Below are 23228 nucleotides of genomic sequence, written 5' to 3'. Positions count from 1 at the left end.
AAAGTAACGCGTTGAAAATTCTCTAAATAAAGCGTGAATGCAAGCCGAAATCAGATTTTTTCGGTGGGAGTTCGTTTATTTGTGTTTTGGGTCAAGTAAAAATTGGCCCTGTCTGAGTGCAGAGGAAACCGGCAGAGGAGCAGGGAGGGGGTGTTTGGTGCGAGTGCTCTGGGCTTCTGCTGCACAAAATCACTGCTGTAGGGGTAATTTCTGCCCTAAACCTTGTTATAGGACCCAACTTGTTCCATCCCAGAGTATCACTTTAAAGCTTTTGCTGTGCAATCCCTGAGCCAAACAAAGCTGTACGGCTGTGCGGCAAAACCAAACACATGTGACACCCTGAGGACAGTGGGTGAATTTAAAGGTGGAGGATGCCAGGTCTTTAAACCCCCACCCAAATGTCTGCATGGGTGGCTGCAGGTGGAACACAGACTATCACTCCTGATGCCTCATTGAGGATCCCTCACACACACACGCACACACACTCTGTCTTTCTCTTTAATGGGGCACTGGCCTGGGGCGCCAAACCAGCTCCCTCCAGAGCAACACACACAGCATGCACACACACTGATCACACGTTACAGACACTCCTGGTTGCCCTTGCTCATGATTTGATACACACACACACACACACACACACAAAAAGAGCAGCGAGGGAAACCACAGCCTCCCAAATTATGCCCCAGTCTGTGCGATGATGAATCTGGTTGGTGATTAGTTAGTTGAGGAGGGAGGCGCACTGCTTAGGCCCTTTAATGGGCTATAATTTGGAAGATAACTGTATTGTCCTATCTCTCTTGACATTTAAATCTAATCAGACCCCGCTGGTTAGCGCTGCAGTCCAAGACGAGGGAGGCTGGGGGGGATGAAAGGCTGCTAGTGGAGAGGGATTGGCCCATAGTGGGGCTTTCATCCCTGTGGGCTGAGGCTGAGCAATTAGACAACAAGGCCCGGGCATGCATTCATTCCTGCTCTCTTTATTAATGTATTTTTTTCTGACCATCAGTTTCGAGAGCCTGAAACCAAAAAAAAGCAATCGGCGCAAACAATCCACCTACTCGTTCACACACCCGCCACATTCACACAAACATCACAAGGGAGCCACTCCAAGGCCTCTCCTCTGCTCCTTATTACCACAGATGAGATGCTCAGTTTGATTAACACTTCTCTTTCATCCTCTTCATTAGCAGAGGAGAGCAGCAGCGAAGCAGCCGCAGCTCCGTGAAAAGAGGGCATGAATTAGAATCCACTTATTCCATAGACTGCCACTAATTCCGCACAATGGCGGTTAACTGTGGGGAGTAATAGGAAAAGGGTGTTTCTAATTGTTTCTTTGGATGGTGCGGTGCACGCCGTGACAGCTGTTTTGCTACAGAGAAGCAGGCAGCAGAAAGAGCCGGGGTAGAGGGCCTTCAAGACTCCATCCGAGAGAGAGCTCACGAGCAATAAAAGCATGTAGACGAGCCAATTTCCTCCGGCCCAGCGTCTTTACGGAGCGGAGGAGCCGGGCCCCAGTCAATGAGAACCACCTGGTGCTGAGGGAAGTGATTAGGATTGGCACCGCAGTGAGCGAAGTGCTGTTTTGTTAAGGAGATCCAAAGACGGGGGGTGGAGTTCAGGGGGGCGCTCACTTGAGTTTGGTTTGTTGGAGAAATATTGACGTTGGGTTTTTTTGTCAGCGCGGGATCTGAGGCGCAGTGTTGTTTTGTTGGCGCTCAATTAGAGGGAATGTTTTGGTCCCAGCATGTGTTTCAGGTTTTGATGCTGGTGCTGATTGGCGAGTGGGTTGGAGCGTGGGATGTTGTGGGTTCTGATCCCACATGGTCCTCACATAACTCAGAAGTCACATTGTTTCAGAGAGAGAGGCTAAGTATGGAAGGGATGAGCACGATGTCAATGTTGACAGGGATTTTATTGCAACCACAAGAATGTGTCTGTAAATGCAGAGAATGGTGATAAAATCTGCTGCAGGGCCCACCCGCTCTGTGCTTTATTACACTGCATCAATGTGTAGGGTGACATGGAACTTGAACAGCCTGTGCAGGACTAGTGTTGGAATCATTGGTGCATGGAAATGAGGCGTATAATCTGAAATAAACACAAGGTACTGTGCCTTTCAGAAAAAGATGAGCACTCCATGAAATCCCTGCTGCCCCCCTTGCTCTCGACCAATATGTTTTATCAACCACTGGGTTTCTTTTGTCATCTGAACCAGTACTGCTGCCCTTAACAGATAGGCTGAAACAACCAACCACTTCACCCTCAATAGGCCTCCATGTCTCTGATAATGACTTATCTGAATCATCGAGTTGAGACCTCCCTTCACCTGTGTTGAGTCCCGTTAGGCCCCTAAACCTTCACAAAGGCTCAAACCCCTTAGCTCTAGCGTCCCAAAACCACAACCCTGTGCTCGGTGACACTCAACTTAAACAGCCTTTACAAACTAATCATGAATTCAGTGATGCATAAAAAATGTGTGTCGAAAGGTAATCACCACACCTGTTAGTCAAACAACCACACCCCCTAATTATACGTAACTCATATACAAAACTATGAGTCAGAGAAAAAAGATCTTCTGCTCAGTTATCCTACAGGATCACATACATGTTTAAAGTTGAGTGTGAACGTGTTTAACTAGGTCTTAAAAAAGGGGCCTTTTAAAACAAGCTGTACTGTAGTTTTCTGGCCTTTGAATACAGCCTCTAGTGGATGTTAAAGGAACTACAGTTATTTTGCAAGTCCTTACTGGCTTGTTTTTTAATGCTGAGGTTCACCAGTTGATCTTAACCTGTAGTAGCAGTGTCTTTCTTTTTAATTGTACTTTACCATCATGTTTTACTCTCCAATCAGTCTGTCGACTGATCCAAGGGTTCCCAAACGTTACAGCTGTTAACCCCCAAAAACAGCACTGTCGTGCCCTGTTCACATGGGAACGTTTTAGCTGAAAATGCAGTCAAAACACAGTGAAAAAATCTGCGTTTACACAAAATTGCTGAGGGACTGAAAATGCTGTACTAAGCATGCCAGGCCTGTAGTTGGCACTATAACTGTCTTGTCCATAAGCCGCTTGTGGTAGCTCAACACTGAAGTAGAGTTGAGCTGATCATCTGATGTATTGGCGAATACTAAGTGCAGAAGAGGAGCAACAAATGCACATTTTGTTGAAAGACAGTCAGCAGATTCAGCAGATTCAGCAGTACTAGCACGGTACTAGGGATGGGTACCGAATTAGGTACTTTTATAGGTACCGACCGAATTCTGTCAAAAGTACCGGGTACCGATTCAGATAAAACCAAAAGGTACCATGTTTAGGTACCCAAGTGCATCCTTGTGACTGTGAGGGAGTAGAAGAGTAGGTGATTTTCCATGGACATGAACACAGCATTGCAAGGTTATATATTGAAGAATGAATATGTTAAATTCAAGTATTTTTATATTCTATTATTAAACAAACTGATATTTTTTACCACATAAACAGAAAAAAGTACCGAAAATTGGTACCGTTAAGTACCGGTACCGATTTCTAGGTACCGGGCATCGGTACTGTATCTTTTCAAATGTGAAAGCTACCCATCCCCACACGGTACAATAGTCCGTCACGATCATAACAACAGAACTGCTGTACTGTGGAATGCGCTTGCGCGAAGTTAACAAAATTTTTGCATTTCACCTAAAACCTCAGAGACTAGCAAACTCCTGCTGTGGGAATACACTACAAGGTCAATCCAAATTAAAAAAAAAACTCAACAAACAGAAAAATGCCTAAAGTGCTTCATGTAGTTGAAATTTAGACACCTTTATTCATCTATAGCCGTTTGTCCGAAATTAATTTGCTGCCACTGATGCTGTTGTTATCTTGTCTTCGTTACCTTGAGGAGATAAAACATTTTACTTCTAGTATGGTTTGATATCAAATTCAATCCCAACTTTTGTTCATACTTTTAAAAGAAATGATGAAACATGCATTTTAAATAGTTTTTACATTTAGAAGGCTCCACTCTGGGAGCCAGTGACCATGTCTTTGTTGGAGTTTGTGTTTCTGTGTCCTTGAGAGTTTCCCAGAGACTCGTAGCAGCTGATACAAAGTTAAGGAGTGACCAAAGTGTAGAAATCGCTGAATTAATTTTTTTCTTCTCTCTGATGTTTTTTCTAGAAATGTGGTCACTTTTCATGATAGCACAAATTATCATGGTTAGTTATGTTGTTGCTGACTGTAAAAACAGCAGCCTAAGCAGTGAAGGTAGGACTCAGTTTGTAATAAACAGGAATTATCTTCCAAATGAGATAATAAATGATTAAAGTGCATCTTATTTTCTCAAACAGAATCCCCCTGAGCTCAGCGTTGGAGCTCCAGCACCTTTCATCTGAAGCGCGCTCACTTTGATGTTAATTTAATTTATTTGACCTTTGAATCTGAGCGGGCATGTCACTGCCTTCTCTGCTGCCTCAGCTTGGTCACAGTGTGCTCTGTGTGTGCGTGTGTGTGTGATCACAAGGTTTACTGTTTCATTGTACAGAAGTGTTGCTGTGTTTGTGTGTGTGTGTGTGTGTGTAAGAGTGTGTGCCTTTTCATCTGTGGTTATCACGGTTGAGTGAATGTTGGCTTGCAGACAGTAGTTCTGATCACATTTGATGATGGAGACACATACCACAGGAGACTGTGTGTGTATGTGTGTGTGTAGAAAAGGTGGGGCGTTAGCAAGGAGGTCAATGAGGTCATGATCCTCCTGGATGTGTCTCTAGCTGAGAAGCTCTCTTTCTCTGCATTTTTTATGCTGAAGCTTTTTTCCATTTCCATCTTTTAGTTTCTTATTTCCTGGATAATCTCTGTGAGGTCTGTCAGTTTCTTTTCCACAACCGACTCGTCTTCTTCCCTCCTCCCTGATTCCTCCACCAAGTGTCCTCATTGTCCCTGTTCCTTTCCTAATCTCTCTTCATCTCTTCATCCCTCCCTGGTCTGGATCTTGGCATTTGGGCCTCTAATTGAGCTGGCGTCACTTGAATACTTGATCCAGCAGGAACAGTAGAGAATCCCGCCATTGTTTTCTGTGCCCAGCGCTCAGAGAGTGAGACAGACAGAAAGTGGGCACAGAGTTTATAAGTAGGGTTGCAAAATTCCAGAAATTTTCCAAGCAAGTAGCAAACTTATTATGGGAAATCTGGGGGAATTTTCAGGATTTATAGCATTTACCTGGTGGTATACATCTTTTGATATTTAACATTTAAGGGTTTTATAAGAAGACGTGCATGCAAATATATCTAATGATTTTTTTCGAATCAGATTGATAATGAGAAAAAAAAAAAAAGTTTTCAGAAATTTCTGAATTTTTTAGAAAAATTAATTTAAATTGACTCTCCATTGAAACTTTCAGGAAAAAAATTCTGAAATCAACTGGAAATTTTCCATCCTTTTGCAGCCTGATTAACTGATGTGCAGGTTTTTAAACATGCATCACATGTTGGAGTGCGTCGTATGTCTCCTTTAAGTCTAGGTACAGAATGCAGCTTTGCAAAAGACAAGATATCCGTAAAACCAACTTTTTGCACTATCCTGACTTCAGTTGACAGTTTTTCTAACTAATTCTTCCTCCAAGTAGAAAACATTCTTCATTTTCTGTCTTTACAGTGTGAACATGTGCAGGTTTTCTTCTCCCTACCCATTCACAAGCTGAATCTCTGCCTGTTTTCTTCCTGCTCTGAGACACCAGGTTTTTTAATCTCAGTGGAAATTGAGACTTCTTTTATTCAACAGAATAAAATAGAAGTTACATAAGTCAGCTCATATCCATCTCACTTCAGCCCTGCAACCCTGTGTCTCTGAGAGATGTGCTTTGGAACAACTCAATTGACGTAATTCACTTTTTTTTTTTTTTTATCCGCAGAAGCAGACAAGATTTTCTCCTCAGCCAACCCATTTTTTTTTCTTCTTTTAAAAAAGTGAAATGAAGAAATAGCAGTACACTCCTTTTCCAAAATGTGTTTGACAGCTACCTCTCCTCTTCACTAACAAATCCCAGCACACACACACACATGTACACACTCTGAGAGTCACAAATACCTTGGAACAAATCCCTGGCTGCTGCTGCTGCAGAGGAGCTGATCAATCAGGGTGAGAATGTGTGGTCTCCTTTTTTTTTGATGCAGCACATAGTTGTAATCTTCACCCTTCACTTTCTGCCTGCAGAGCCTTAGGGCGCAGTGTGTGTGTGTGTGTGTGTGTGTGTGTGTGTGTGTGTGTGTGTGTGTGTGTGTGTGTGTGTGTGTGTGTGTGTGTGTGTTATAGGTGTGTATTTATGTGTGTAACAGGGAGGAAAAATGGGTAGAGTGAGGTTACTTAAGTTGGGACTTTTTCAGGTGAGCAGGAGGGAAAAATGTGTGTGTGCTCCTGAGAGAGTGATGGTCTGAGTTCTCCAGTTGCAAACGAAAGGAGGACCCACTGCTTGGTACCCCGCAGGCACTTAATACAGCTTACACACACACACACACAGGCTAAAATACACACTCACACTTACACACAAATGGTGGAAAGACCTGAAATATGAAACAGCGGCTGCACATACAGTAAGAGACACAGTAAGAGCCTGCAAGCACACACACACTAACATGTACTCTAAACTCTGTGTGTGTGTGTGTGTGTGTGTGTGTTACTATGAATGTGTGTGTACATGTCTTTGTTCTGTCTGGCTGTCCTCTTGGCACGTAAATCATAATGGATCTCATTATCCAGCTGGGCTGACTTGGTGGGGCCTGTCTGGCTGGAGATGATAGCTGGATGGCTGAGGGGTTACCACTGCTCAGACACACACACACACACACACACACACACACACACACACACACACACACACACACACACACACACACACACACACACACACACTTACACACACACACACACACACACACACACACACACACACACACACACACACACACAGACACACACACACAGACACACACACATGCACATCAAGCTTGAGCCGTGTATGCATGGTTTCCAGCTGACAAAGGAGCGTAAAGATTTGATTCTCACTCATCAAACGTCAACAGAAGCAGAGAAATCTCCACACCATGGCACACACATTCATGCAGTCCGGTATGCAGCCACACACACACACACACACACACACACACACACACACACACACACACACACACACACACACACACACACACACACTCACACACTCAGTTGTTTCCATGTGAGCATGCCATTCAGCTGGTGAAGGTAGTGTTGAAGCACATACATTTCATTTTTTCTTGTCAGACATCAACAGAGGGAGACAGCTACACACTCACACACACACACACACACACACACACACGCTCACACACACTGGTGTGTTTGCAACTCATCCAGACACAATGGACATTAGTGGCTCAGCTTGCCGTCAGACAGAAGGGGAAGTGATGCAGAGCAGAGGGAGGGACGGATGAAAAATGGAACTTATCCTCTTACTCCCTCCCTCTCCTCCTCCCTCCTCCTCTCCCTCCTTCTCCTTCCCTCTACCTCCACATCTCCTATCCGTCACTTGTTTGGAGGACACCGGCAGATGCGGATTTGTCCCTCGGGGTAAAGCAGGGCTTGTGCTGCCATCTTTTTCTCCCCCCTTATCGCGGCGCGGTCTCCCACACAGGACACAAGCGAAGCATGAATCACCGCTACGAGCCATGCAGAACACATCAGTGGGGGGAAAAAGTTGTCGTGTACTGGTAAATCACATATTTTGCAACACACGCTGTATCTGCGGTGTATCCGAGCCAGTGCTGGCTTTTTCTGCTGTGAATACAGGCGGAGCAGCCGGTTGCTCGTAACACGGTTAGGGCCTACACCATTTGTCTGGACATGACCATTACCCAAGCCAATTACTGGCTGCTGTACAGGCCGCTCGCCAACAACCTAATGTTTTCCCGTCATGCCTGCCCCCACCCACAGAACCCCTCCCTTTACAAACACACACACACAAGCAGAAAGAGGGGAGGGGGCGAAGGGGGAAATAGATAGAGAGGAAGGATGAGGAGCCTGAGGCCAAATCCCCCCACCCTTACCCCACCCGACTGACTGACTGATACAGCTAATAAACTTTCATTTAAGCTAATGTTCCTTTTTTTCCTCCCTCTCCCTCTTCTCCTCCTAATCTCTCACTCTTTCTTATCTTTCTTTCTTCACTCTCTATTTTTACTCCCTTCATTTCCACTCTCCTTCTCTTCTTTTCCCGTCTGTGCTCCAGAAGAAGGGCTCATCCGAGCAATCGATGCAGGCAGTCCACCAGCCGGAAGCCCAGTTGGCCTGAAGAGCGCACCACTCAATCAGTCTGAACAGCAACACACAAAGAGCTGCTGGCGACCCACAGAGGTAGACACACACTCTTTATAAACAGCAGTAGATCCTGAAGTGGAGACTTTTATAAACTGTGCCTTGAAACAGAAGTAGATGGGATACACAGGAATCAAAACAACAACAGCAACACACATCTAGTTTTTAAAATAGCTCAGTCCAATCAGAGCGCTTTGGCTCACGTCTCCTCGCCACTGCCAACCCCTCTATCCCTGAATACTCTAGGTGCTCTGCTAATTAAACTTTCAGACAAAGCAGCTCCACTATTTATAGCAGCTTTTGTCTCACAGCACATTTGTTTCTGTGTCCACACTTGTGGTTTTCTCTCCATGCTGGTTACCTTGTCAGTTCGTGTTGACGGTGGACATGCTCCATGCAACCACACTGCAAGCAGCTGCTACACCTTCACTGTGTTAGCTGGAGGGGAGTTGTGTGTGTGTGTGTGTGTCAGCTGTGACTGGGCGCCAGGTTTCATGTCAGATTTCATTGACTTGCATGCATCCAAACGTGTTCTGTATGTGTCAGTCATGAAACCAGAAAATTTATGACGGTGTTTATGTCTTTTGACACCACGTCTATAAAAAACTTTTCTTTTTAAGGCCGTATTTTCTGTCTCATAATGCACAGTGGTTTCTGACCATCCCGCAGTGCAACAGTAAAAAATGCTGATACCACAATCTCCTCGACCCCAGAGCAGTGTCATAAAGTTAAGTTGTTGTGCTCCACCACCAAAACCCACAGGCCTTGAAAATTAACAATAATATGTAACGGAGAAGCAGCCAATCTTAACATTTATCCATGGCTTATCAATTTTCAGAGCTGTTAAGCAATCATTTTTGCAATTTTTGCAGCATGTTTCATGCAGAACAGACATAAAAAAAAGAATAGAGTATTCCTCAAACTTCTCTTTAACACTTCACAATGATAACTGTTTTTTTCTGTCGGTACAAACTTCTTTGAAGTTGGGTAGTTTGAGGTACTTAACTGTAGTTAGTGTGCTAGATACAGGAGATATCAGAGAGCACAGTCCCTGTTTGGAGAAGTGGTCTCCAGACAGGCTAAGCTAAGCTAAGCTAAGCTATGGAACATTGTTGGTATGGTCACAAGAAGTATAAACCTGGTCCTTTAAAAAGTTGTACATCTATTATATTTCCCCTTGGCCCTCTTGACAATTTGTTTTAGATGTTTACCAAAAGGATATTTAGCTGACGATCGGTAGGAACCCAAAACAGACTCCTATATTTAAAGAAAAAAAAAAAAGCTTACTGTTAATTTTTTTAAAAAAATTCTCTTTATTTTATTTTATTTATTTATTTATTTATTTATTTATTTATTTATTTATTTATTTATTTATTTTTATATTTTATGCCTTTTTAGAATAGCAGACAGAGATGAAGAGAAAAAAAACAGGAAAAATTGTATCTAAGAGGTACTGAATAAGTGATATAATTATAGAGTTATAATAAAAAGAATTTAAAAGAAAATCAAAAAAGTTGTACATAAGTAAAAATATTTTTATATGAGTGTAAAGAAAATAGTTGGTTACCTTAATACCTCACTTTAACCAAAGCCCTGCCTTTAACCAAAGAGAACAGGACCGAGCATGAAACAGGTTGAGGATGAGAGTGACTAACAGCCACCTGTTTGAGGTGCCAGTGCCATGATAAAGTGCTAAAGTTAAACAGTTTTTTTAGTGTTATGGGTGTTTGTTTCTTGCAATCTTGTCAGCAGCTCCATACAGATTGGCTTTTTCTTTGTCGCCCCATCTGGCCTCTCCTGTTATCTTGAAAACATACGCCTGATAAGTACCTCGTTTGAAAACTTTCCAAAAACCTGAAGTAACCCTTCCAAGATACAATTTGGCAACTTTAGCATTTTTAACCAAAACATTCATTTCCCACTTAGGTCTTGTACTAATGACATCCTCAACACCTGAGCATGCTAAGAACAAAGTTCCACATCGTGCACCACCTCTGCTCGAAATCATCTCTTCATGTGCCACAAGTCAGCTCCCGTTAAGATAGATTAGACCTCGACGCTCAGTACAACGTGGCAAATCGGGGTCATCAGATGGCAGAGCAGAGCAATCCCTGTGCATGTGCTCTCTGCTGCAGAGGTGCGCTGCCAGGGAGAGAGTTAAGCACACAATCTGGCTCGCTTCTGTCAAGGATTCCTCTTGAGTTTGATACCTTAAAGTAAAGTGTTTGATCTGCTGAGAACACTACAGCCTGAGGTAGAAGTGCCTCCTTCTTTTACTCGTTGACCTTTTGGTGAACACACACTCCTGTCAGTCGATATACTCTTGTTCTGTTCCCGTCTCTGGATTCTTTTGAAGAGTCAAGAGAAGGAGGTAAAGGATGTTTTTTTTTTCCTTTCATGATTAAGTATCTTCTGTATGCAGCTAAACTTCCTCCTGCATCATTAGAAAACATCAGAGCCGCACGGAGCAACCACACCCTGTATCCTCTGTCTCTGGAGGTGTGCCACAGTAGGCCAGGCAGACGGTCTTAGTATTTTTTAATAAGACAGCAATAACAATAAATCCTACGGGCTAATCACCCTCTCACCACTTTTCTTCTCCTTCTCCCCACCGCCTCCAAACGCAGGGCGATGCAGCATTACGCCGCTGCCGCCTTCAATTACACCATTCATCATGCGTCTTATCTGGCCGCCGCTTTGATTGAGTGTGCAACGGGAGGCGTCGCATACCCGGCACTCTTTCCACTAGCATGTGTTTATGTGTGTGTGTGTGTGTGAGATGCATTTGGATGCATGACAGTGAAGAGAATTGCATAAAGGGTGAGGGAATGTGTGTGTGTGTGCACCCCAGATCTACAGGAGTGTATAAATCAAACCAGATGATCGTCCCCCCGCTCTGATCCGCTCTGTCTCAGCGAGCACATTTCTCTTTTCTCCCCTCCTACTGTCCCTGTACTTCCTTCCTCCCTCTCCCCCTCGTCACCTCCTCCTCCTCTTCCTCTTCTTCTTCTTCTCTGGAACAGATTTGTCTGGGGGCCCCTCTTCTAATCTCCAGCAGTGCCGGGCGTTAGGAGACGGGCGACAAATTTTAATAAGCAACTGGGCGCTGTAATTTAGCAGCCTGGGAGGGAGATTAGGCTGATTGATGCCGGGCTCGCCTAATGGCCCGGCCTACGGCGCCCGGCCCCCAAATTGGTGGTAATGAAAGTTTTGTGCAAATTGAGATGGAGGAAAATAAGGCGTCCTCTCATCTCCTTTCACTCTCTCTGTCTTCATTCAATCACAGTATTTCTCTCCGTCTGTCTTTCTGCTTCTCTTTATTTGATCCCTCGATCTTTCCGACAAGGTGTGTCTCCGTCTGTCACATCCTCCTTCGCTTTCCTGCACTTCTGAGTTTCTCTATCTATTCCACTCTCTCTGGCTCTCTTGCAGCTGTCTTTTATTGTCCCATCATGCTCTCTTGCCTCTTCATCTCTTTCTTCCTCTCTCATGCTCACTTGCTTGCTTTGCCTCTTCACCAAAATCGATTCATCCTTCCTCTTTCTCTGCCTCAGTTTTTATAGTTTTTCCCAGGCACTCCTGAGTCACTTTCTGTCCCTACTTAACTCTGCCTAATAGCTTATTTACTTTCACTCATGTCCTCATTTGCTCCCTCCTCCTCCTCTTTCTCAGAGATGTGTGTGTGTTTGTCAGCGTAAGTGTGTGTGTTTGTGTGCAGATGGCTCAGGAGGTGTTTTCTGAGTTGCCCCTCAGTTGTCAGGGTAGATTAATCTCTATCTACAGGCAGACGTTAGACGAGGATGATGACGGTCCCCCTCCACCTTCAGCTTTGTTTTTGTGTTCTTCTCCTTCTCGTGTGTCTCACCTGCTTTTTCTCTTCATCGCACCAAATCACTCTCAGCTGGCCCGCTCCTCTGACAGGCGCCTTGTGCCATGCATTATTAGGCCGGGGAGATTTCCAGGCCACCTCTGAGGAGTACGTGTCCAACACTGTGTCCCTCTGGCAAACTCTGGATTGCTCCATGTATTTGTCAGATGGACCAAAAGGTTCAGTGAAAGTGATTTTGCAGTAGGATGTCTATGACTGCTCAAATTTAAAGATTTCTGTATTCCCTTTCCTAAGGTTGTCCTCTTTTCTTCATTTCAATAGTAACTTTCAGACTGATAAACTGAGGAGGAATTATTGACAAGGATAAATGTGCATCGATGTGCTTTGGCACCCTGAGGCCAGAGATGTTCCTGCTTTAACTACAAATGAACATGCCGATTATGGCTCCTCTGTTTGAATTGTCTGCTGTGCATGTTCATGAAATCTGACTCTCCAAGGTCATAAGAATAAGAAGTCTCAGATATTCCACACCAGTAACACAGGTTAATTTAACTGTGCAGCAACAAACAGAAACAGCATAAGAAGAGCTGGATGTATCTCATTTAAGAGGCAGACTTAGAAATTGGTAAAAGTATATGAAGCAAGTCAAGGACTGTTTCATCCATAAATGTTTATACAGCTATAGTCTCCATTTTCTCGATCAAAAAGCAGCCAAATCTTGTGGTGCTTTGAGAAGCCATTTTTCACCTGTGCTTGTTTACATCTGGGTAGTAGTGCATTATAGTAATGGGTAGGGATTAGTAATGCCATGATTGAGTCCTCTTACTAATTTGATTCTTTATCGATTCCATTATCAGTCAACATTTAATCAACATCTTATTGAGTTTATAAGTAAACACTCTTGGTATTTCAGTTGATAAATGTTTTAACATGTTGGTGGTGTTGCCACCCTTGCACGATATTACAGCATTGCCCAAATTTCACTTTAAGCATCTTTTTTGGTGATGTGAAGCCAAACTTTCAATTGTTTGGATCTCACTGCCAATGTCTTGAGAATTCTGCTTTGACATGTGGCACGTTACGTGACATTAGCCACGGTTACATGAGGAGTTTTTCGTCTTTCCGAATGGAATCTTTCTGAATGGCTTTTCCGAAAACAATAGTATATATGGAAAGGAAAATTCCAATCTCTGTTTTACATGGGCCACTATAATCAAACAGAATAGTCAATGGGGCATGCGCAGAAAAACGTAAACATCACGTGATTTATCATCAAAGAGTTTTTCTTTCATTTGTTGGAATAACTCTGTATTGCGAGTTTTTCGTCCGTCCAGTCTTGAAATTATGTTCAGTTCTTTCAAGGTTTGGATCAAAAACAAACTTTCCGCAGCAGTCCAGTGCTGACTGCTCGCTGCCATTTTTAAAATTGAGGAACGTCTCGAGTGTGCTGAAAGAACGCACCCTGACAACTTTCCGTTTGCGTGGATACATGATACCTCAATTGGTTTGGGGAAAGGAATATTCCACCCCTGTGAAACCGATTAAATATACATTCAGATTGGCACTTTTCTTTCAGAATGAGGTGTATACAAAGGTTAAATTCTTTCCGTTTGATCAAATAAACCGAACGCAAGCAGAATATTTGGGTACATGTATACGTGGCTACTGATGTCAGTTCCTGCCGTTCTGGCTTGATGTAAAGATTCAACAAGGGAATCATTAAGCATAATGGCTAATGTTGTCGATGGATCAAACCATTTCTTATCAATTTGTAAAGGAACTGGTTATCAATACCCATTCCTAGTACAGGGAGAGTTACTATTACCCAGAGACAAAGACCTCAGCTTTACAGCTTAGGAAGAACATATGACCGATGTTTCAGGCCTATAACAGAGTATTTATGATTTGTTTAACCAACATGTCATTCAGGTTACGGCTCCTCCTCTGAGGAGGAAATGCAGTCAGATGGAGTCAGGACAGTGTGTTCTGTCCAAAGGTCATCAGTCAGTGGCTCATATGTAATTATGTCAGTTACGGGGCCACTAAGACTAATTTAATCTTAGAAACAAACACTATAATAACCTCCTCGAGGACTGCCATGTCTGTTCAGTACATACTGTGCAACCAGTAGTTGCACACAGATTGGGCTCTAAAAATATGTATATAGGCATCACAAAGTATGGCAAGGTTGCTTAAATATAACCTCCAAAACCTAAAAATGTAACACTTAGTAGAGGTACTCTTTTCCATTTCTGCATGCCATGCCGTTTCCTCCCAAACTATCACACATGAAAGTTTAATACACTTTCAAAATTAAAAAAAGAGAGAATTAAAAAGAGAAAATAAAACTGCCAAAAAAAAACACAAAACAGTAATAATGATTATAAAATTATAAAATAAAAGTGTTACCAAACATCCTTTGAGGCATGTGTTTCCAAACTTAATTTTAGTTAAACTGTGACAAACAAGTTTTGAATGTCTGGTGCACAACTCAAACTTTGGAGCAAAGTTAATTTAAATTCCACTGACTGCCTCTTTCTTATGGAAGTGATAATTATCTTAGTTTCACCAAAACAAAGGATTATTCATGAAGTTCAGTTTGCGTAGCAAGGAAATAGTGATCTATATTTACTTCCTACCTATCAAAACATGTCAGAGCACCTCTTTTATGCTTGTACTTCAGGGAAGAGGGGAATCAGTAGTTTTACTTTTACCTGTCAGATTTTTCAGCACAGCAGTGTTTGTATTTCTACTTGAGCAAAGAAGAAAAGAAAGTGTTTTCCTCTTCAGTCTCTGTGGAAGTTTAAATGAAAGACTCCTAATGATAGATGCATCACGTTCTCTCTGCTCCGGTTGGAGCAGTTTGCTTTGAATAGATAAAAAAGAATTAAATGATAGCATCTCTTGGAGGAAGACGGAGCCACCTGTAAAAGTACAAACTTTACAAACACAAACTCAGGAGAGAAGACATTGATCTTAATATTGTGCAATGAAGAGGCCCTTAAAATGAGCAGCAAAGATGTCGAAGCAATCAACAACCATTTCTGTGTGTGTGGGTGTATGTGGGTTTGTATGAGGCACAGGAAACTGAGGTTTCATAAGTAATGCATGAGCAAACGAATGTCCTCACAGAATCTCTAACTTCCCCCAACTACCACTCCCTTAAAAGAAAGAGATAAAAACAGTGTGGGGAAGAAAGTTATGAGTATTAAATGGAGAAAACTGGAGAGTGGCCTTGGGGAAAAATCCTGAGGAAGCTGGTTGTGGGGTGGGCCGCGCTAATTCAGCGGTAATAGTAGACCACACTACTTTGTATTATTTTTTTCCAACTTTCATAAAACCTCCTGAGAATAAAAGTAAAGGAATACAATCCCATTTGCCTGCTGACCCTTAAAGAGTCCATCCTCATATGTTTATGTCTGCATGTGTGTGAGCTTTATGACTCATCTCTACAGATACAACTTGGCTCGCTTGCTTTCATTTTAGTGGATAAGTGTGTTTGTGTGTGTGTGTTTGTGTGTGTGTGTGTGTGTGTGTGTGTGTGTGTGTGTGTGTGTGTGTGTGTGTGTGTGTGTGTGTGTGTGTGTGTGTGTGTGTGTGTGTGTGTGTGTGTGTGTGTGTGTGTGTGTGAGTGTGTGTGTGTGTGTGTGTGTGTGTGTGTGTTCTCCTCCTGTTTCCCAACAACAGACCGACCGTCTCCCAGCATTTTTTCTGTCCCCCTGTTCTCTTGAACTCCCACACATCTCCCCCCTTGCATGGTATTTCTTAAAAAAGACATGGCAGCCCGACTCGTCTTCCTCCTCCTCCCTCGCTGCCACCTTGAGTTATACACTGATCTATCATTAATCGCTGCATTTGCATTTTTCTCCCTCTGAGGTGCTTGTGTATATAGTCGGAACTAAAGCACATCATTAAACAAGAGAACATCCTGAATTCTTGCTATGACAAAAGCTGAGCTGGGTAGGAGGAGGTAATAACAGCAGCACACTTGGAGTGTTCCCAACATAAAGCGTGCACACGGTTCCTTAAATAAGCACTCCTTCTTCTGTTCCCCTTCAAGGCCTCCTGTAAAGTGTGTTTCCTAACAATATTGCACAACCAGCGTCCTTTTGCAATTTCCTGGATGAAAATGAGCTTTTATTCCAAACTAATCTGCACTCCCACCAAGGCTACAGAGAAAACGACCAAAGTGACTGGTTTGATTCAGCGGAGCTCAGCCTGTAAATGAGTGGCAACTGCCTGTGAAGTTTATCCTGGCGAGAGGCGGCCCTTGTTGATTGCTCACCAAACTCTGCGGTCGGGATCCCAAACATCACAATATAATCTTGCTCCCTAAATCCCGACGACTGGCTGAATTTTGATGTGGTGGAAGAGCTTGGTGTGGATAATTTCAGTTGGAGTGCAGCGGCAGCGTCTCTCCACAGAAGCTGTTCAGACTCAGTTCAGTTCACACCCGACTGGCCAGTGTGGTTGTTTGGAGTTGATTGTTTATTTCTCTTTGGGAGGAGGTTTGTATGTATGAGACGGACGACGGAAACACAGAATGTGGCTTGGACCGTAAACTTGTGGGAATTCTGGTTGCTGGTTTCATTTTAACAGTTGTAGCTTGTTTAAGGCGTCCGGTGGTCAGGCGTTCAGTAATTTGGCACTTTTCGCCACATTGCACGAGTTTTTCATGCACACCAGTGCGCCTAGCTGTTTCTTAGAGAGGCTGTTTTGATAAATAAACCCTTTGGGATTCCAGCAACAAAGGATAATGGTTGGCTGCTTCTGCCTTTGCATCAGCAGACTTTGATTCCAGCACAATTTGTTTAAGGTTTTCTAAAGATACGGAGCTTGACTTTGATTATCTGCCTCCATGTGAGTGTCTACCTCCCATGATACAGGCGACTGGAGGAGCAATAATGCAAGAAACCAAGCCTCTGCTCTCTGATGGCTCTCTGATAGCTCTCCTCCTACCTCATAGTTTTATGGTGAATGCAGCTTTGAGATATTAAACGGACCGACTGAGCGCTTTGATGTTCCTTTTCATCTGATGGCTGGATATGTCTCATGGTATGGGCTGTAGGGGAGGGGGTGGTTGTGGAGATGTGAAGCAGTGTTGGGGGAAAAATGAGGGGGTGAAGGTGCTGATGGGAAGGAGATGAATGGCGTGCCAGTGTCAGAAGTGGTCTTGTGCTGAGGAAGGGGTAAGGGAAGAATGAAAGGAAGGAGGGCTTGACTGATTAACCTGTTTACCTCCCTGAAAATGCTCCAGGCACCATTCTGATTAAAGTTCAGTCTTTCATCTATCATCGCCACGGCCAGCTCGAACCTTTGGAGCCAGCTGCCGATACCTAACACTGTCAAAAAGATGGAGTCTCCAACTTTCAACCACCACCCAAACCTGCAAAGAGAAACCTTATTCTTGGTCGCTTTGCAACACCTTCCTCCTTGTCAACTCAGCTCCTTATATTTCTGTTCACATATTCTAAGTTTGTATGTATGTGACTCCTTATCTCCTCCTCCCACTCTGCTTCTAAGCAGCTTCCTCTCAAGACTCGCTGCTTGTGCGTCTCAGCCTGTTTCCCCCTCTGATGTGCTTTCCCAACTCAAGGCTTTTAGCACCTACAGCATAATACGATTACACCCGTTTGGGGACGTGATATTGTCAACGGCTTTCTAAAAATATCCCTCCAGTCCACTCGCAGCAGAAGCAGTGCAGAAGCTCTGCAAGCGGACCGAGTGCAGCAACAAGCAGAGGCAGCGCTGCACAGAATGTTCTAGCCAGTGAAGCACAAATGTTAGCCCTTTAAAAGCTTTTTGCACCGTCATAGGCCCAGTGTGTGTGAGGACAGCCAGATGGGGGAGAAGGAGACAGGGGATGGCAATTAGGGAGGCCATGGACTATAGGGGTTAGTGAAGGAAAACAGGTGCAGTGGAGGTGAAGTCCTGACTGCTTGAAAGGAGTTGTCCTTACAAGCCCTTTTGCATTTATATTATTATGAAGTTTTTTAGAACAAGAGGAAGTGGGATGAGGTTTTTAAAACCCCCAAGTCAGAGAGGAAGCTGGCTGGGTGGGTAGGAAAACATAACAAACATTTAAGAGGTTATTGTTTGCCTCCAAAGTCACAAATAACTTTGAATAATCACAAAACAAGGGCCCTGACAAGATGTAATGTATAATTTTAAGTGAGGGAGTGATAAAGAAACCAGATTTTTTGCTTTACAACTCTAATGGAAACCACAATTTTCAAGTATCCAAGAACCAAGTATCGAACACCATGGGGAAATAATGAAAGGATGATGAAGGATCCCTCAGCTTCATTAAGAACTTCTGCAAAACAAAGAGTGGGTCATATCTGAATCAGAAGTTGGCGGTTTAGTCCAAACTCCAGCACTTTACTCGTGAAAGAGTCAGAATTCAGAACCCCAAATGACTCCTGACAGAATAACCATCGGTGCATGAAAGAGTGTGAATGATGAATAAGTGCTAGTTGGCAACCTTACACCTACTACAGAGGCTTTTACCAGTGTTTAATGTGAGTAAATGGGTGAATTTGTAACTTAAGAGCGCTGTAAGAGGTCAAAACTAAAGCCTGATTTATTCGTTATACGTCTGCTGGGTGGCGTCATGTTTTCTTGCACTTACAACATATCTAGTGCTGTGCCTACATTGATTTAGCAGCCCCGTATTCCATCTTCTGCAGTGTCTTCCTCTCTTTTCTTATTGGTAATAATTGTGGTTTGATTATCTGCTGCTGAACATTTATCAGCTCCAGCTCTGACGTAACTGGCTTGGACTCAGTCGCCATGGTTTCCTGTGCACAACAAGAAGTAAATGATGTAGAACCTAGAACAGGCAACAAAACAAGCAGAAAAAACACACTGCCAACAAACACTCAGGCTGAAAGTTACAGAGCCACATTTAACACACGTATGTAATGCTCATGACAGCCTTACACCACCACAGGGCTGCTATGGCACTGAGTAACCACAAAAATACAAACGAGGCTAAATTCTGATTGCTTTCATCTATGATTCTTGAGACCAGTGTTGGGACCACATTGGGTTTTTGATTGTCAAATGGTTTCTTTTGGTCGTTAGAGTTCAAAGACATTTTTTAAAAAGTGTTTTTCCAAAGCAAAATTCTGAAAAATGTTGACAGATTTAAAATCACCCACCCAGAGTCATTGTTTTTTTCCCCTGTGTGTAAATAGTGTTCATTGAACAAAACAAGCGCTCATAATTGATCAAAAACGTGGGATTCAAAGTCTGTTTTGTTGCCACTCAAAACGCCTCACTCTCAGCTGGACTCCTGCTGATTTCAAACGTCATAAATTGTCTCCCAAACCAACACGTCCTTCTCAGCATTGATCCTCAAGGCTCTTTCTTCTCCCTGCTTTTCATCGATGGGGGGGCAGAAAATGAGGACAGAGCTGTGTTTGATCATGCTTTCACTCATTTCTATGTACTTTATTTTTTTAAATGTCCTCTTTGTTTCCCGATTTATTTCCCTGTCTCTTTCTTTAATCCTCTCCCACTTTATCTTCCACTCTCTGGCCTCCCTCCACTGCCAGTGATAGTTGACTGAAAACACATGGGCATCAGCCTGCCGAGTCATGCCTCGGCACACGAGCCCTCGCTGTCAGTCAGTCCAAATACAAACCACAACCAGCTTTCACTTAGCTGCGTTTTTTTGCTTCGTGTTTCCAAAATGCCAAGGCTGACAAGGATTCTATTTGTTTAGCAGCTTGTACCACGAGTGCACGCTGAATTTCTGAAATTTTGTTGGGATACGAATGACGGGATGTACTTTAGATGTATCATATTAAATCCTAAATACATGTGGCATGTATCAACACCATGAGGCAACCAAAGAAGCCCCAGATGCATTAGCTAACCTCTAATAAAATGGTGATAGTTATGTAAATGTCCTGAACACAAGCATTGATTACATATGAATCATGGCTTATCGCATGAAATCGTAGGAGCTGTTGTTGCTTTTTACCAGCCCTGCAATTTCATTTATTCTGTGGATGTCGTACAGTCATTATTATATTGAAAAATAATCTTGCACTATGCAGACAGTTCTTACTCAGTAGATCAAAAAGAAAATTGCATTGTTCACATAAAGAGAATATGAAAATATTTCTCCATCCATCAGTTTTCAACACCGCTTATCCTAATCAGGGTTGTTCTGGGTGGCTAGAGCCTGTCCCAGCTGTTGTAGGGCGAGAGGTGAGGTACACCCTGGACTGGTCAACCTTTCACACAACAAGCCTATTTTTTATATGTATGTGTATTTGATGTAGTAGATTTTGAATTTAGTTCAACATGGTAATGTAATATGAGACACATGGTGTTACATGGGGAAATAGTCTGTTTTTGGGAGTCTCTCAAGGAAACATGCCAACACTGCTTTCTGTTGCAGTCAGCAAAGTTCAAGAATCATGCAGCTGTGTAGCTTTCTCTTTATCCAGAGAAGTTTGCAGTCCTGACCCTGGTGTGATTCTTGACCTGAGCCTATAATAAGTGTGATAGTCGTGAGATACCCATGAACTGCTTGGGACAAGTTCTGCCTCTTGTGGTCGTCTGTTGTCTTTAACCGAAGAGTCTTTTCACTAAATCTAGCGCTCCACAAGGTTTATTTATGTCGTAATTACGCATTTTTGTCTTTAAATGCATTATTTAACTTTTGGTGGGTGTAAAGCTAATAAAAGTTTTCTTGCTTTGCACAGCGAAGCAGCAGCTTTTGTCTCAATGCGCCATCTTCTTTGTAAAATACAACACCATAAAACCCCTTTCTGCATTTTATACTGGTCACACCGATTGACTTTAAAGGCGATGAAACGAGTGTGTCTTCTACACAACATTTTATGGTTCACACTAAAAGTGTCATGATTTTCCTTTTTACGCTGATGAGACATCTGTGTACAAGTGTGTACATCTGTGTACAGAATTAGCTTAGGGAGCGCTGTTATTGGTCTACATGGACCCTAACCCCGAGGGCAACAGGAACGGTTAAGGTGATGTTGCTGCTACGGCAGCCTGTGATGGACTGATTTAATCCTGCTGATAGTGTTCATAAGACACAGGACACACACACACACACACAGGCATCAGCCTTCACTCATACATGTGGACATAGCAGGGTGTGTGTGTGTGCTTGTGTGTGTGTGTGTGTGTAAGAAGCAGAAAGGTCAGCAGGGCTAACACAGTCCCCTGGCTGTTCTCAAGGTTAATGTGGGACTGACAGCGGCTGCTATTAGCGGCCTTGGGATGGTTTCCACCCCCATATGCTGAGCTGATTCATCCTCAGTGGCAGCGGTGCATTAAGATGTAACAGCTTCACTCCCAGGTGTCACTCACCCCTTTAGACAGGGCCCACATCATAATTTTACATTTCCTATTAACTCCTATTGTCTACTCTCCACCACGATGGTCCATTAAAGGGATACGGGCTGCCGTTACTACCTCATTCTCACGTGTCACTCAACTCTTCCTATATGTCATTACCTCACCTCATCCCATTGTCTGTTAATTGAAATACCGCAGACATTGTCGGTATGGCCCATTAAAGGGACACGAGCCTTGTTCCTAAGTGTCAGCGCTGCTTTAGGTGCTAGCTCATTAATTTTCATCGTCTGTGTTTGACTTCCATGGCGTGCGGAGAGGCGGGGCATGAGCCGAGGAGAAAATACCATCAAGAAGAAATGCACGCTGGCATGTTGAAGATCACCCAAACTATCCTGAGCTAATTTACATTTTAATTCAAAGACATTAAGCAGATGCTCTTATCAAGGCAGGTTCATGTTTGGAGTCTTGCTCAAGGACGCTTAGGTGGAGAGGCTGTCAGTCGTGTGCAGCCTGATACTGCCACTCTCTGTTCCCAGGGTGGATCCCTCTCTGTTTTGTTGCTCTTGTGTCAGTCTGGCTGATGTTTTTTTGTTGTTTGTGATGTTTGATGATGAGTGAAGCAGCTAGCACAATATGGAAAACAGCTTTGGAGGGAAAGTAGAGAAATAATGTCAGGACAGGAACACTTTTTTAAATAATTCACCTTCTCTTTTGTTTTTCCTTATGCATTTTGTTTTATTCATAGGGGTGAATTTATCTTTGCTTAAAATGACGATTACAAACTAAGCATGCGTGAGTGTTACAGTTTTATAAAAGATCATGATAAGAAAGACTAGTGTGGTTTGGTGTGTGTGTTTGTGTGTGTGTGAGTGAGCCTGTGTCCACATGAAGAGTGATGATGTTGTTGACTCACTGTCGGCCGGATGCCAATCAATCAATTAACCAATCAATAGTCATCTGGTGAGCGCCTAAGGACACCGGGGAAAATCTCCCAGAAACACCCGAATCAATTACTTTTCGCCTCAGCCACAGACTAACACACACACTCAGGTGTGCCGAAAACACACGCACACACACACACAGAGTCATACACACATGATACAGCTATATATAAATACATATGCAGGCTTACATGTGGAAAGCTGCCCTCCTCCTCCTCCCTCTTCCACATACCCAAACTCCCAGGCATCAGATTGCAGTGCCATGGGAAAAAGAAAAATGAGTAAATTCTGTCTCTCCCCTCATTCCTCATCCCCTCTCCTCCTCCTCTTTCTCCCTCCCTCCTTCTCCCCTAATGGAAAGCAGCATTCCCTGGCTGCCGTCAGCAGCTATAACCAGCTATACTGTAACACAGTTAATAGATAGGCCTGGCAGCTTATGGAGCCCATGCATTTTTAAATGTGAGTTTTATGACTCCTGGAGAGCGGGGTGGGGTGGGGGGGAGGAGGGATGTGCTTGATATTTGTTCCCTGAGTGTAAGTGAGAGGGAGAGGGAATGTGGAGGGAGGAAGAAGTAGAGAAGATGAGTATCACAGTCGTTTCTATCTTTTTTTCTCCGGGGATGTTGTTTATTACACTTTTTGTCCTTTTTATCATTTTTTTTTCCATAAACAGCAATTCTTTTTCTTCATTTCTCCATAAATTTCTCTTTTTTCTCTCTGCAGCAAGACCCACTCTAACTTAATATTTGGAAAAACACATATATTAGATATTGTGATTTCCATTTCAGATGGAGCAACTAAC

At 43.2% G+C, this 23228-nt stretch overlaps 1 protein-coding gene across 2 annotated transcripts in view; it reads left to right on the top strand.

The window, feature by feature from the left end:
- The window catches only part of raraa (retinoic acid receptor, alpha a), a 167151-nt gene that overhangs the window by 42514 nt on the left and 101409 nt on the right, over positions 1 to 23228 (top strand). For both annotated transcript variants that reach the window (XM_074663060.1, XM_074663059.1), the window contains one exon: positions 8232 to 8356. The gene's annotated coding sequence lies outside the window, so the exon portion shown is untranslated. The remainder of the gene's footprint in view (positions 1 to 8231; positions 8357 to 23228) is intronic.

Source organism: Halichoeres trimaculatus, unplaced genomic scaffold, assembly GCF_033239565.1.
Source record: "Halichoeres trimaculatus isolate MK-OKI-2021-1 unplaced genomic scaffold, fHalTri1.1 fHalTri1_scaffold_23, whole genome shotgun sequence".
In the NCBI taxonomy this organism is placed as follows: domain Eukaryota; kingdom Metazoa; phylum Chordata; class Actinopteri; order Labriformes; family Labridae; genus Halichoeres; species Halichoeres trimaculatus.
This window is presented reverse-complemented; position numbering and strand designations above follow the sequence as displayed.